Raw genomic sequence first — 16,343 nt, 5'->3', positions numbered from 1 at the left:
AATTAAGCTACCGAAGGCTCATTTAGTTGGCCCGGAAGCGGACTCGTGATCATTTTCACTGTCCCGTTTAGCCGTTAATGCGAATCGTACCGCGACGATTAAATCCGCGCGGGTCGCGCGCGGCAATTAAGTTGCCGCGATTTAAGAGACACGCTGCTGGACCAGTTGATAAAATCGAATTAATCCCAAGAAGCGGAGCCATCTAGGAAGTTAATTACAGATCCCGCGAAAATATGCAAAATGCGCGTAACTTTTGAATTGATTACTTGCTCGTCATGAATTCATCTTCGCTTCAGTGGACGGTCGATTTATCTCCTCCGCGTTAAATTATTGCTGCGTTCACTTGTGAGTCTGACGCAAGACACTGGGGCAGTATCTTTCTTCGGTTTAGCTTGCAGTTTATTTGCTTTTCATTAGAAATCGTCATTCTCGTTAGATACAGAATCGCTTTCCCGATTGCGTATCCGAGCAAAAGAATTACGATAATCCAGGGTTAATTGACGACGTAAGAGCACGATGTATTCGTAAGAGAATGTAGTTTGTTTCAGAGCAACCCGGTACACAGCCAATTACCGCGCGACTATTTAAAGACTGGCCGAGTTAGTGCGCCGGTCGCAGAGTCGGCTTCTTACGGCGTACCATTACGTCGAATAATTACTGGATCGCCTTGAGATTGGTCAAAAATCGCGACCGGACAGGCCGACCGAGATCCCTGGAGACGCGTTATATTGTACCTCACCGATGCTATCCCTCTCGATGGCCGATAATTAATTATGCGACTCGAGTTTTCAGATCAACGATGACGCTTCTGTTCTGTCAATTAACATCTCTGCTGTTCGCTTCGGTCTACGTTCAGAAAAAAATTGTCAGGGCTATTTGGCGAATGAGCATGTGTCCGACATAGCATACAAAAGCATCGCGCTTTCTTTGCACATGAAAAGAAAGATAACGTCAGCGGACATGTACATCGTCGCAATGACTTACGACTTTGGAGTATTATTCGCTTACGCTTGTTATTTGAATTACATGTACGAATGGGATACTGCCAAACAGGTGCGACACCTACCTAGAAAATTGTTTTCTCATCATCTCATTTATTTTGATGGCAGTTAATATATCAAGAAAATACGCTAAAGAATTTATGTTCACACCGACTGTCGAAGTAACATTCGACAGATAATAAGCCGCAACAAGTTACCACGAGACTCTTCATTAAAGAATACACAAGCAGATGCGAAAGTGTTGACATTGAAATTTCGATCCTCCTCCTTTCCCTCTCACCTGTACTCCCCCACCGGCAATTCTATTTCCCCTGATGATAATCGCGTAAAAATGGTCTTGAGATTATCCGTTAATTCGATCGATCTCTCCTTTTACGCCGTTACAACGGTCAGCCGCGATTATCGCGTCCCAATTCGTTCCAGGCCTGCCGGCGAGGAATAAAAAAAAAAGGTGCAGGCGGGTATAACGTGCACATTCACACCCCGGCAGCGATTGGAACGACCTTAATGCACGCGAGGCTCCCGAGGAATGCAGATGCGCGTACACACGCGTGCGCGCGCGCAGCCGAGATGATTTATTCGTCTTGGCGTCGTGAGATCCGCCTGTGAGACGCAAGAGAGTATCTCTCTATGGCGAAATCTCGCGAGCACGCCTGTTGCACGTCACGCATCGATATTCATAAATGTCACAGCGGGCAACGTGATTCCGACAGATTGACCTTACGTCTTATCTCTCCTCGTGACGTTATTGCTTGGTCGATCACGATCACTTTGATCGAGGCAAAGCCGCTTATGATGGCAACGATAAAAGTCTGGATTCTCTTGCTGACCATTAAGAGAGAATTGATATCTTTATTTGCTCGAGTACCGCCAGTCTTTCTATTAAGCCACGACAAATGGAGCATTGATAAAAAGAATATTGATCAAGTATCTTTCAATATATCTAACAGTAGTTAGGTAGCCATGAGAATCATTTTTGTACTCGATCTTTTCTCGACTGATGCACATTGTGATACCTTATGTCGGAAATGGATGCAGTCAGTCTCGCTAAGATGGAACGCTTGCTCGTTGTGGCAAGATTCGATGATGGGTTTCACAAGTTATCGAAAGTGCATCTGAAAATTTATCGCGCGTACTCGTGCGCGCGATGATGAATGGATCAATGAAATATCTGAGGAGGGATGTCGTTATTCTCGAAGCGCGTTTTACACGACTTGTATAAGAAATATCTATCTAATTAAGCTGATAAATGCATGTACCATGTGCGCCCACAGTGATTTGTTAGACTTTGTGCGTTTCAGATGCTAATGTCAAGTGGGAACCATGTTCTTGTGAAGTTCGCTGCCGCGTGAATCGGTACGCGGCACAAGGTAAAAGTGCACACAACTATCCACACGTGATTTATCCGTATCACGCGATGCAGCTCATCGTTTCGCGATCTCCAGTAAATAACATTGATAAATAAGCATGCAATTTATTTATACAAGAAATATATATATATATATATATATATATATACACTACGTTATTTCGAAATTGTCTTGAATCTGAAATAATGACTTATAAAATACCCACATCGATGCATTTACCCAGATTCGCGACCATTGTCGCCCGAACGCCGCTGTCGATCAGAACTCTCATTGTCAGCTTAAAGTCACTTGGAGTTTCCTATCAAGCACTCCCTGTATCATCCACGCAATATGCAACAGAAATCTAGATAGATATTCTCAGAATTCACTGATGCGCCAAACTCGTTGGAGTGCGCCGATTAGAGCAATCACTGCATTCTTTGTTCCGCCAATCTGATCGCGGCTTCGTCCCCGTTATCATCGGGCCTCCGTGATCGTTCCTCTATCGCTCGTTTTGCGGGACCACGCGTCGTGTTCATGAATCCTCGGCCATCCTCTGCATCCTCTGCAACTTCACGACACGTCGAGCTCACCCGTTACCTCGCCTCGCATCCGGCCTTATCGTGCGCGGATCTCCTCGCAGCGTCTGCGAGTAGCAAGGTACACGTATCTATCCATTCGCGTTTCTACTCGCCTATCTAACAGAATGCCGCTGTACGCGCGCGGCTCTTACCTTTTTCACTCGTGCCACGCGGACATTTATGACCGCGCCATTAGTCTTTATACCCGGCATCCCGCGACATACCCGCGACGTACCCGGGATCTATTGCTATTCTGCATTCAAATTCGCGTCCCGCTCGACTGCGCGCGTCTATCCGGCGACCTATTTACACGCCTGCATATACATACGTTCAAGTATTAAAGCATCCGAGAAAGACAGAAGAGGAAGAGGAAGGGAGAGAGTACGCGCCTGAGATGTGTGATATATACAGGGTGGCCCATTTTAATTTATACAGTCGATTTTTTAAAAAACTAAAAGAGATACGAAAAAATGTTTCAGACAGACATGTCACGATTTCGAGGGGGACATAAGATGATACCATTGGTTTGACCTTGAATAGTCGTTTGAAGGTCACGCGAAGATCACCTTCAATTTCTTAAATTGAAACCCCAACTTTTTATTGTAGATTCTTATTCTCCATCGAAAAGTAAGTAACTTTTGTCTGAAACATTTTTCCGAAAAATGTCATCTTATGTCCTTAAAATGTCCTCAAAACTCATCTTGAAGATCATTTTAAGGACATAAGATGACATTTTTCGGAAAAATGTTTCAGACAAAAGTTACTTACTTTTCGATGGAGAATAAGAATCTGCAATAAAAAGTTGGGGTTTCAATTTAAGAAATTGAAGGTGATCTTCGCGTGACCTTCAAACGACTATTCAAGGTCAAACCAATGGTATCATCTTATGTCCCCCTCGAAATCGTGACATGTCTGTCTGAAACATTTTTTCGTATCTCTTTTAGTGTTTTAAAAAATCGACTGTATAAATTAAAATGGGCCACCCTGTATATATGTATAGTATATGTGATATGTATGATATGTATGTGTGTGTGTAAATATGTATATAGGAGGGGAGGAAGGGGATCGTGAAGGTTTATTTTATTCGAGCAGGACGCGTTACCCCGCGTGACCGAGGTAAACTCGTAAAACTTTATCTCCGGCCGAGGGCCGCGCGTTTGCGCCTGGACCACACAGAGCGATCCAAAAGTCACGGCGCGTACGACGAGGTAACACAATGGACGATCGGTGTAAAGCATTCGACGGAGTAGAGCGTGTAAACGAATTCGGATGGTGCCCGTCTCGCGTGCAACGGCGTTCACCGTTGTACGTGCGATGTCCAGCATCCGACGAGTGCGAGAGATTTGTCTCCAACCGCGAGCGTGTTTCGTTTAATCCCTTAAGACTCCTGGTACTGAACTTCTTTCACGTAGCGCGTCAAGAGTTTCTTGGAGTTTTGATCAACTTTCCAAAGGCGTATTTCCGATCAACTTCGTCACGACTTTGTCTCTAATCCCGATACGTATCTTGCGGATCCGGTTCTTATCAGTGTCCATAGAAAGATCTTATTTCATTGTCGTGTGAAAATAAGCGCAGCTTTGCTGCAACCGCTACTCGTTCACTCTTTCATGCATTTCGGTGCACAGATAACAAGATAATCGTATGTAAATTATTTTGTAACTAGCGGAGCGTTATTCACCCGCGATTCTTTTCGGGAATTAACGACCGTAAGAGATCGTAATTTTGGCGTGTCGACTCATGTGGATACATCAGATCGACGTTGCAATCACCTACCGCACTTCCGCGGCGCGTTACAATGTGTGTAAAGATAATATCGCCATCCTGATCACACAAAAATCATTCGTGTGACTGTTCGAGTATAATCACTCCTTGTTCAAATATCCCCGTCACATTTGCTCAAACAAACGTTCTCGCTCGCTCGATCTACGGCCGTAGTAAAAGTCTGGTTGGTCACGGACACCCTGTGTACGGTAATCCAAGTGTATAATGCGACAGGCATGGACACAGGCCGCCACGGAAGTCGTCGTGGACCACGAGGAGCAGACGGCACCAGACGACAGAGAACGGTAGAAAGACCAAGGTCGACGACCTCGCCTACGACTTGGTGGTACCAGCAGCCTTACGCCAGGATTGAGACTCCGAGACTGACGTTGCAAAACGATCGCGATAGCGTCGCGAATGATCGATTTATCCTCTTCGCTTCTCCCGCGACGTACGCTGTGCTTGGCGCCGCATAAGAATATTCGTGAATGCGGAAAACGTGTAGTAACATACGTGGAGATTAATGCCAATTCGAAAAAATATCGCATTTCTACTGTTACGTTAAGATTTAATCCTCGCCGAACGGTGCCAGGGTCTAGTTGCACTCAGATCTGTGAATTTGATTTTTTAACCGAGATAAAAATTGCAAAGTAGGATATTTTAAAAGCGCGACTCGTACTTTGCATATTTTGTGAATTGACACACGTAAACTAAGTAGCATGGAAAGATAGTAAAAAGTGTTTTACACTTAAAGTTAAAGTTGTTTAAATCGAGCGCAAGCTTGTGCAAGTTGTCAAGCAAGTGACAATCACTGATATCTTCGATATCATCGAGGTATCGGATCCGGCGGCCTTTTTCGATATACCCGGTAACAATCGGAGAATGCAATCTGCAAAAATGCAACTACACGACGCGTTAGCGTTCCTCTTTCCGCATCTCCTTTGTCTCCCGACGTCCGTCACCGTGACAGCTTGCTTTCTCGTCTATGAATAGATATAGCGGTATAAGGAGGACATGAGACGAGAGGGAATAGGCGGATCCACGTGGTTAAGCGGCGGTAGACGCGTGTCTATCTACCTATTCCAAGTACAACGCGTGAGGGAGAAGACCTTTCAATACCTTTTCCTACGTTTATTTACACAGACGTATCAACGGATCCATCAGCGGTACCAAATTGATAACCGATCATTTATTCGCTAAATAAAAAAGCCATTAATACCGTAAAATACTCCTCGACTTAAGTGGAATATTGGATGATAGTTTGTACGTAACGATTATATGTTTTAGATAGATTGATGAATATTCGATTTAATGCACAAATTAAAGTATTTTATTTTATTTTAATTTTGTGTAGCGAAATTGAAACATTTTTTACGATCGTCAAATGCGACGTGAACCTAAGTAAAGAAGGTTGCAAACAAAATGATTTAATAAACGTCAGCGTGACAAAGCGAAAGGGGAGAACCGACTCGTTTTTTGTGGGGCGAAGGGAGGCGGCGGAATTCCGTGTTTTTCTTGCACGTCCTTCCGTTCCTACGTAAGATATTCCGGACAACGTCGCGGTGGTCCCTGTAGGGCGAACCTTTTAAAAGACCCGTGCAATAATACACGAACGCTACAGTGGTCCCGAAACTTTTAAAGGGAGAGACTGCGACGGCTCCTCCGAATATTAATATCTCGCCTTGGCATGCACTTCTTCGCCTTTACTCTTGCCGGAGAGTAAACGGTCGGAATAAAAAGGGCTTTCAATCAGAGGCTCCGAATGAACACGTTGCATTACAAGCGATGTTGCGCATTATCATGCCTCGTGCTGCGGAATATTCGTCAATGGAGCTGCGGCAAAAACAACGCATGACGAAATTGTCATGAAAGAGCATGAGAATATAATATTTTCCTTCAGTATACAAGTTTCAGGACTTTTAGACAGAGTTCAATGTATTGTTCGTATACCTTTATCGTCTTCGTGTCGATTTTGTTTTTTAATGTAATGTGCATGATTCTTTATCAAGGTAAATAATAAAATTTTATAGATATTCGAGAGAAATGCTGCTTTTTATATACATACATGTAATTTATTATATTATAATGATATTGCACTTTACGATTCGCGTACACGTCGCATTCTGCTTTACGCAGACACGATGAATGTGTCTCGATTTATATTTGTAAGCGGAGTCCATCGTCGCTCTCCTCCTGATCTCACATTTAATCCGAGTATCTCCCGGTTTGAAAGCATATCAATAACTCGAGTGCCGGACGTAACGCGTCTGTTGACCCAAAAAATGAAGAGCGTCTCAATGAGAGTCTGCAGATAGGACTTTAATGCCGCTCCTTCGTAGAGGTCTGTTTTGTGTTTCGCTCGATCAAGTGCCTCGAGTTCGACGATATTCCGCGATAAGCGATGTGATTTCTGTATAATGATGCAAAGTAACGTGCAACATCCGGCACAAGTGAGCGTGCAAACCGTAATAACTTTGCTTTTGGGTCTATACATATAACTTGTTTACGCATCCTTTTAATGGCGACGCGGTAAATCTAGGAAAATAAATCAACCGTGTACGTACAAGCGTCCGAGGACGGATATGAGCGATTAGAAAAATGAAAATTCCACCTCGATCCGGTCGCGGGAATTAGCTTGCGCGAAAAATGTCAAGTTACACGTGCGCTTAAATACACTATCCGTTAGGTTCCTGAAGTTAACGTTAAGCGACATTGCCATTTATCTCTGATTTGCTCCGACGACGGTCTCCCTCGAGCGACGCGTGTCAATGATGGAAAAATCACAATTACACGTCATGTCAATTATATGTGACATGAGGCAGCTGAGCTGACGATTAGTTTAATTGACGAAGCGGAAAATTTGGACGACGAGGGTCCAAAATGTCGCGTTAAGCTGTTGCCCGAAAAAAGCGATTCTATGTCGTGCAACGCATTGAGAGGAGATCCGGATTGTTGACGGAGATGATAATCTTCAATTGTTCACGGGAGCCGATTCGCGACGCGAGTATCAAACGCAATTGCGTCAATGACTTTGCTCGCGCGCGCGTTAACGGATGCGTTTTTTGTGACACCGCCGCGTGCACCGCCGGTTTCTCAAGCGTAGTGCGTGTAAAACGGCAATCGTTTCTCTTTCTCTCTCTTTCCTCGAGACTTTCGAGATGCTCGAACAAATTCTTCCGCGTGACAACTGCGACATGATAATTATGCCGCTCAACCTCGATAGGATCTGTCATTAGAGAGAATGCCGCAATTCTTCCTCTCTCTCTCCTCTTCCGCTTTTTTTCTATGGTGGACAATTTGGCGCTCGAGTCGCATTAACGTGACATAATCTCGTGAATCACGCGATCGGATCTATTTGATCGGAAATTACGAGCATTTCCGCCGCCTGCATTAATTTACAGGCGGTTTCCGGAGTGACCCAGAATCTTCACTTTTAAGTCGAAATCCTGTTCTAACGGATTCAAATCTCGTGGCAATAAAATTCGTTTCTTCAGCACGTTGACTGTCTAGTAAATTTTGTGTGAATCTTGTGTGACCACAGTAGAACTGTCATTGTCATAGAAACATAATAGTAATTCTATTAATAATAATAACCATAATGGTAATTTTTAACGTTTCATTATTTATGCAATACAGTATGTAAATATTTCTACGATTTCTTTTATTATTATAAAATAATTATTATTATGAGATAATTTACTTCTAGTATCTCCGACAAGCGAACTCTCGACTTCCACCAGTTGTCGCCTTCTCCTAATTGGCCCGCTTTTTCAGCTTGGAGATACATGTGTATAGAAAATACAAGTGAGAGAAAGTTTTGAGCAGTTTCTACTTTTCATTGAGAATTAACCGGAGTTGATACCCGTTCTGATTTAAACAGAAAACCATATCGAAGCAAACACGGAACCGTGTTAATTACTGAATAGCGCACTTTCTATTTCTATTTTACATTGTCATCTATATCATTTATCTTATCCAAAACTAAATCTAATAGCGTTCATACATTGCAATTATTCGAAACAACTTAGCTCCATCAATAACTACCATGGTAGTCAACGCGTCAATGAACTAATCGATCGCTCTCCCGATGAACACCATATACCGGTACCAAACAAATATCGGTCATGATTTTTCGTCGGTGCGAGATATAAAGTTTCTTGGGAAGGAGAAGTTATGTTTCTCCGGTGAACGTCTCCGTGCACAAATCTACCGTTGTAATATAAGGCGTAGCAAGCGGCAGCGAATGGTCGATCGAGCGGCGATTATGTGGGTGTCCGATGTCGCGCGTCTCTCGCGGTGTGGGCATCGGCACGAAACGCTTTATCGTAATATATACGGGATAGGTGCTTTCGTAACGACATAGTGACGAACGGCGGGGGAGGATAAAGCGAGGAGTTCTGGAGGCGGTGGGTGGCACTGTCCGCGGCACCAAACGCAAGCCGGTTTTCACAATGGAGAAAGAACTCCCGTGGAAAGTCGCGCGCGTGCGGCACGGACGCGTCTCTCGACGGCTGCTGCCTCTCGGCAGCGGGTTTCCATCGACGAAAAATACTGCCGGCATGTATAATACGCGAGAGGAGCCAAGAGAGAACGACGGATTCGAGATACGGGGTCTGAGAAAGGATGATGATGAGCGAGTGGAAGGGCCAGTTTACACGCGAGACACACGCGAACGCTCGCCCACGCGTTCGCCAACCATGGGGAGGTGGATTATTATATGGCGTCGATGCGCGTGGATCATGGCAAAAGGCGCTGCTCGCAGTTGCGAGTTGCAGTTGCGGTCACGTAGAAGCGTTTTTGCTGGTTCTCGTAAATGTTAACGTGTGCAAATGAGTCATTCTCGAAAGCGTATGTTTCTTTGACGAGCTTTCTTACGTTAACGGAATTATGTGAGAAAAGAGATGGCGAAATGAATAGTTTTTGTAGAATGGAATATAAAAAGGAGATTTTATATTGACGAGAGAAAGTACCGAGGTATGAAAGATCTATGAAAGATCTTAGTAATATAAGATAAACCGAAGAATATTTGTTATATATACAGGGTGAGACACCTAAAACAGGCCACCTGAATATCTCGGCTGCTATTGATGATAGAAAAAAATGTGTCAGACCAAACTTGCATGGTTTCGAGGGACACATAATTTGTTTTAAATAATTTTGTATTAGGTGGCGTAGAGGTCATATGAAGGTCAACTTCGTTTTTTTTATGGTATGATGTTTTTTTACGTACCATCTAGTAGAGCGTGTGAAGATGCGCACATTGATCTACGGGTCAAAATCATTCAAGGTCACTGAAGGCTAAAATTTCTAACGGCTAGAACTTTTTCATTCCTGAATTTACGGTATTTTCAATAGCAGAGAACTCTAGGCAATATAAAAAATAATGATAACAACTCAGAACTTCGTGGAAAAAGAAAAAATTTCTAAGGGCTAGAACTTTTTCATTTCTGAATTTACGGTATTTTCAATAGCAGAGAACTCTAGGCAATATAAAAAATAATGATAACAACTCAGAACTTCGTGGAAAAAGAAAAAATTTCTAAGGGCTAGAACTTTTTCATTTCTGAGTTTACAGTATTTTTAATAGCAGAGAACTCTAGGCAATATAAAGTAAATTATTTTCCCTTGCAGTTGGCCTTCAGTGACCTTGAATGATTTTGACCCGTAGATCAATGTGCGCATCTTCAAACGCTCTACTAGAAGGTATGTAAAAAAACATATCATACCATTTAAAAAAACGAAGTTGACCTTCATATGACTACTACGCGTCCATCTAATAAAAAACTATTTAGAACAAATTATGTGTCCCTCGAAACCATGCAAGTTTGGTCTGACACATTTTTTCTATCGCCAATAACAGCCGAGATATTCAGGTGGCCTGTTTTAGGTGCCTCACCCTGTATAATAGGAATTTTATAATACTTATTCTTTCCTTGAAATAATTTTTCCCACGTTTAGGCGTAATAATAAATGGTCCATAAAGTAAGACAAAAAGGACGATGGGTAAAATAGGCCGATTTTTGCCCCCGAAGTGTAACGAAAGTTATACATGTAGCCTTATATTTGGAAGGTCGCTGAACACAATGGTAGTATTTATATTCGTCTAAACCCATGGGAAAGTTGTAAAAAATCACCTTAAAGAAGTCGAAGTAAGTGACGATTTTCGTCAAATTATTCAATGATATGTTTATTAATTCTGTGTGTATGTGTGTGTATGTACACGTACACATGCATGCACGTACCCACGCTGTATAAAAAAAGTAAAAAAGTAATTTTATATGTCATCTGAGTCTGAAGAGGCTTCTGCATAAAATACGCTATTTAAATGGTCACCAGGAACAGGTATCGAATTCAGATAGCGAGCATAAGAAAAAAACTATAGGACTGTTGCTACATGCGAGCAACAGCCTACTACACGGGCACCAACTTTACAATTACACAAGTGAGCCACTATAGCTGAGAGGCCAGAAGCATTTTTATCTATTAATACATAAACGAAATATTTAGTTGATGTTGAATGACGAGAGCGTATACGTGTTTTTAATAAAAGAACATTAGTAGGATCTAAATTAATATTATATTTTCTTAAATCAAAATGAACTGTATCTCGAGAAAGTAGAGGGGCGAATGACGACGCGTGCGCATTACTTCACATATATGTGTATTATCTCGTGTGCGTATTAACATATTTTATTTTATGCCAAAGTCACTTGAAATTCAGATATCAACGCTGTACTTTTTTTATACAGCGTGGGTGCGTGAATGCGTGTGTACGTGTACACACACTCACACATACACACAGAATTAATAAACATATCATTGAATAATTTGACGAAAATCGTCACTTACTTCGACTTCTTTAAGGCGATTTTTTACAACTTTCCCATGGGTTTAGACGAATATAAACACTACCATTGTGTTCAGCGACCTTCAAAATATAAGGCTACATGTATAACTTTCGTTACACTTCGGGGGCAAAAATCGGCCTATTTTACCCATCGTCCTTTCTGTAGCGAATTAAGATCGTAACGAACGCCATAAAGCACGATCCGAGGAGATAATCCGTCCGCGAGGAGCCTGCTGCCGCTTTCTCTCGCTGTATAAAATCGGTCTGTCAAAACACGCGCGTTAATGTCAAAACTGCGTAAATCGAAGATTCATCGCGACGGAATGATTTAACGTGCGTATACTCGTTCACCAATCTGAGTGCCAACTTGCCGTGAAAATCGTTTCTCGAAGAGAATAAATCGCCTCGGCAACCAGCGACATAATAAATCGCTGAGAGAATGTTGAGTAGCCGATTGATTTAATTGATTTAAGTCGAAACTGCGGACCGTTTGCTTTCAAGGTGGTAGAAAACACGCAAATCAGGCAGAACAAGAATTACCGAATGATTAATATGGATTACTATGGACCAGTGGCTTTCTCGCGACAATTAAAAATTGAGACAAAATTCGATGGAAGTACACCTCGTCACACGTAACCGGAAAAAGATTCGTACAATAAAACGCCGAGATGACAATGAGGCACCGCGATTAGTACTGTTAGGCGATGAAGTGCCGTTGTCTTGTAAGAAAATTTGGGTCCTCAACGTTGATTCCAGATAAAAACGAGCCGCTATCATGGAGAGATAAGGGAGACGAGTGAGATAACACGACATAGGACGGTTCTTCGTTAGGACTGTCTTGTTAGGCAGTAACATATCTGTTAGGTTGTAAAGGTTTTAGGTCAATAATGATAGTAATAAATACGTAAACGCAGATATGCTTCTTTATAGTTGCAGTTTTTACAGTTGCTTATTTGTTTCACATAAATCATTTTAAATGTAGTAAGAAACCCGTGCTATTCACTGGCTAATACTGCTTGTTGGAATGGTTTTGCTAATAAGTAATACATATTGCAACTTTTGTGTATCATATTGCTTTATTTCTCTTTCTCTTGAAGTGTACTCAAATGTTCGCGAAACGTTGATGAAACCAAATTGACAAAAACATGGCTCTCACTCAGTAGACAAATTCATAATTATAATATGAAAATTATGAAAGAATTTTTGAGATCAAGTGAAAGAAGCAATTTCTTTCTTTTTGTTTGCGGATTTCTTTGTGCATGCAATAATAATACGGATGCTGTACTACTTTCTCTTGCTGCGAAAATATTTTATTGTTCCAAAGCCACAGTTTATAATATCAGTACCAATAAAATATTTGTTTATAAAATGTGGAAGATTTAAATAGATTTTAAATGTGCATCAAATTTCGTTATATTAAAAGGATTAAGCGGAGCAAAATAATGAGTCGTTCGATGAGCTTGTACACATTGCGTATTATGGCCTCCACCAGCGCGTTAACCGCCAAACAAAGGGCCGACTATAAACCGGCCACGGCTATAAACCAGGCTTGCCAAGCAGAACGCGCCAAATTCGCGACTGCGTCTGAAATAACATACAGCGAAGAAAAGGGAAGAATAAAAGCGCGCACCGTTATAGCACTACGAATAAGTATGACGACTTTCCATTAACTAAACATTTATAATTCACCGCAAACAAATCGGTTCTATTTTATTCCTTAACTTTCCTATTTTAATTTTCTTCAAACAGACAGAATATCATCTCCTCAAGGAGAAATTTAACAAATGCGAAGATTGAGTCCAATCTGAAATCTCAAAGTATAATAACTAATGGCTCATGCAAGTACATGGTTCCCTCTTTGTCGAGATCTGTGATCCAAGAATAACAACAAGACGGGTCTGATTTCATAATTTTGACAGCAGCTTCTTAAAGTTGTCCGATGATAAATAGAAACGACGCGCCATCAATTCACCGAGTAATTTGTCATTAATCAGTAACCAGACGGCAATCAGACAAGTCCGAAAGTACGCGCGGGACGACTTTCTCATCTTCACGGCCCTCAAAAACGCATAGATGTAACGATACGCACTCGTAGGTCGCAGGGTACGTGTGATTAATCGCGTTCACGGTATCATCGATTTCGATCTACGCGCGCACCACGGTTCGTGTGCATAATTGGGTAAACCGATAATAATTGACAGCAAGGCCAAGGAGGGCAAGCGACCTTGATCGCGCGAAGTTTCGCCGAAGGTACGATCGAATGCGATTTCACGTTGCTTTATCCCTCGGCCGAATTGTTAAACCTACCCCCGGGGGCATAATATTTTGACCGGGCCCGTAGGCGTGTAAGAGTGTGTCAGGCTGTAATCACGCGCTCGATTAATTCCAACGTCGACGCGAGATGCAGCCGATGGAATCGCGCGAGTACGCAAGCACGTGCGTCCAGCGCGCGGCGTGACCACTGCAGATGATTGAGTAAATAAAACCTTTTTTCATGCGGAGTTTATTACTCTCTGAGACGTGATAGTGTATCCTGAAATTGCAAATAATTGATTCAATCCCAGACGACCAAAATAATATATCTTTCATTTATTCAGCTGTGTATATCGCTTGAACAATTATTCGCACAATGATACAATGTGACGTGAATGGTCTTGTATTAATTTTTTCAAGGTAATTTCTCGACAAAGTCAGGAATATTAAATAGAGGCAAATATAGGCACGTAATGGTCTCTCGATCAATTTTTCTATTTATAACATTCTAGATAGATCTTGTAATCAAATTTGATCGATGAATTATTTGTGAATGAGAAGGCGGCCAATAAATGTTTCCTTCGACATGGCCGTAAAAATGAAAGACGTATCGCATCGAAATTCTGACGATACAAATTGCATGCGCTTAGGTAGGAACGAACGCACGCTCACACGTCGGTGTTCATCGAACCACTTTCGCGGAGGGCAGAATTTATTCTTGGTGTACCGTGCAAAAGTGCCTATAAATATCAGCAAGGAGCGCCGTTGGCATATCCCCGAGCTCGCTTTTTTTTACTTTCGTTTCTCTCTCGCAAACTCTCGTTTCGCGGATCCTGAAAACGTATTTATGCTCCGACTCTACGAGAAAAATAAGACGCGTCGAGACCGCCGCACGGCGATATCGGTTTTCTCGAGAGATATTTTTTCAGAAAGGCTTCAAAGAGATTCTGCGTTCGGTTAAGAGGCTTAAAATTGTTTTTGTTTCTTTTTTTTGCTGATGAAAAGATGTCATCTAGGAATACCGAGATTTAGCAGGATGTTATTGCATTACTCAAAGAGAGCCTAAGAAAACGTCGAGATCTCTTCAAACTCAAAACAAGCACCACATTTCACATTTGCCTTCCCGTGCAAGAGCAACAAGATAAAATATAGCAAGAGGAAGAAAATATCATGATGGATATTATGACGAATCGATATATTATCCATATTATATAAGCGTCCCTATATATATAGTGACACCTGCTTTCTCGGCGTAAAAATCCACGGGGGTAACTGTCCGTGTCGCCGCTGCTAAGGCCGTAATAAAATCGCCATACGCCAGGCAAAATCGTAGCGCTCTTTAAGACCGGCGCTACACTTTACGATTTCCGCGTCTCCGCGATGCCCGCAAATAGGAGTATCGCTTTAGAACACCTTTCTTTATCGTCGTTTCCTTTGTCGTTCATCTCTCCGCGTTCTTCTTGGCCGTATCGATTCGCGCGCGGATAGATCGGCTCGTACGACACGTATGCATCGGACGAATAAATTGACCCATTCAGTTGTCCGGTGGATCGATTTGACTTAACTCCCCCGCTTCGCCATTCGACATAGTCCTCGTGGTCTTCGAACGTTTGCGGCTCGCGGAATGAAACCCGCAGATAGATATCCGCGTCGCGCGTAGAACGGCACAGACCGCGCGATGTCGTAAATCTCGACGATTGTGCGCACCTTTTCTTATATTATTTAAGTTATTTCCGTCGAGATGTCCACTCTCTTAAATCTCACTCTCTCTCTCTCTCTCTTTCATTCTGCCATGAGCCGCATCGGTATCTTTCCGGCCGGTTCCACCCGTGGATAAGCCGACAGATAATCAATCTTCGCTGCCGCGCAGCTGATTAAGCTTCGTTGGCAACTTACCGTGCGTTATACCGAACACGCCTGACGACGGCATGTAATTGATTCATGATCGCAGTCACACAATATTAGCCGTGACATAAGTTATAGGAGAAGTATGAACCAATTGCGTTCCTCTCTCGAGAGGACGATGTCGATGGACTCTGGATAATCCGCGCGCGGATCGCTCTTAAAAGCCTGCTTATCTCGCCAGCACGGGTCTTTTCCGGTTATGATTTGTGTCCGGCTGTTACACGATCGCGATTGTAATGTGTGCGCGTATTCAAATCGATACCTTGTGCAATCGGTCCCGGATTAAAATTTCTGCATACCTGAAGTACTTACTTATATGAATTCATTTTCATTTCGAGAAATTCGACTTGTTTTTGAGCAAGTTGTTAGTTGACCGACTCGCAGCCAATTTTTCTCTGCGAAAGGAATAACACAAAAGACTTCTGTACACATTTCCCATAATTTCGTGATACGGCGTTCCGCTTATCCCGCGTCCGTCAGAATCAATAGACTCCTCTATCATCCCAATGCTTTTTCGCTGCAGGGTGTGGCAGTTGAGACGTTGTAGCTCGGCGAACGTTTCGTTTGCGTTAACTTCGACGCGATTTATCCTATCCATGGCGAGTAGAGGCTGGAAATACGGCCGAGAAATACGCTGGAAATACGC

At 42.5% G+C, this 16,343-nt stretch overlaps 1 protein-coding gene across 1 annotated transcript in view; it reads right to left on the bottom strand.

The window, feature by feature from the left end:
- The window catches only part of LOC105281015 (semaphorin-5A), a 91,565-nt gene that overhangs the window by 57,214 nt on the left and 18,008 nt on the right, over positions 1 to 16,343 (bottom strand). The gene's annotated exons all lie outside the window — the stretch shown is intronic.

This window comes from Ooceraea biroi, chromosome 5, assembly GCF_003672135.1.
Source record: "Ooceraea biroi isolate clonal line C1 chromosome 5, Obir_v5.4, whole genome shotgun sequence".
Taxonomy (NCBI): domain Eukaryota; kingdom Metazoa; phylum Arthropoda; class Insecta; order Hymenoptera; family Formicidae; genus Ooceraea; species Ooceraea biroi.
The sequence above is the reverse complement of the archived record's forward strand: the minus strand, read 5'-3'. Positions and strand labels throughout refer to the sequence as shown.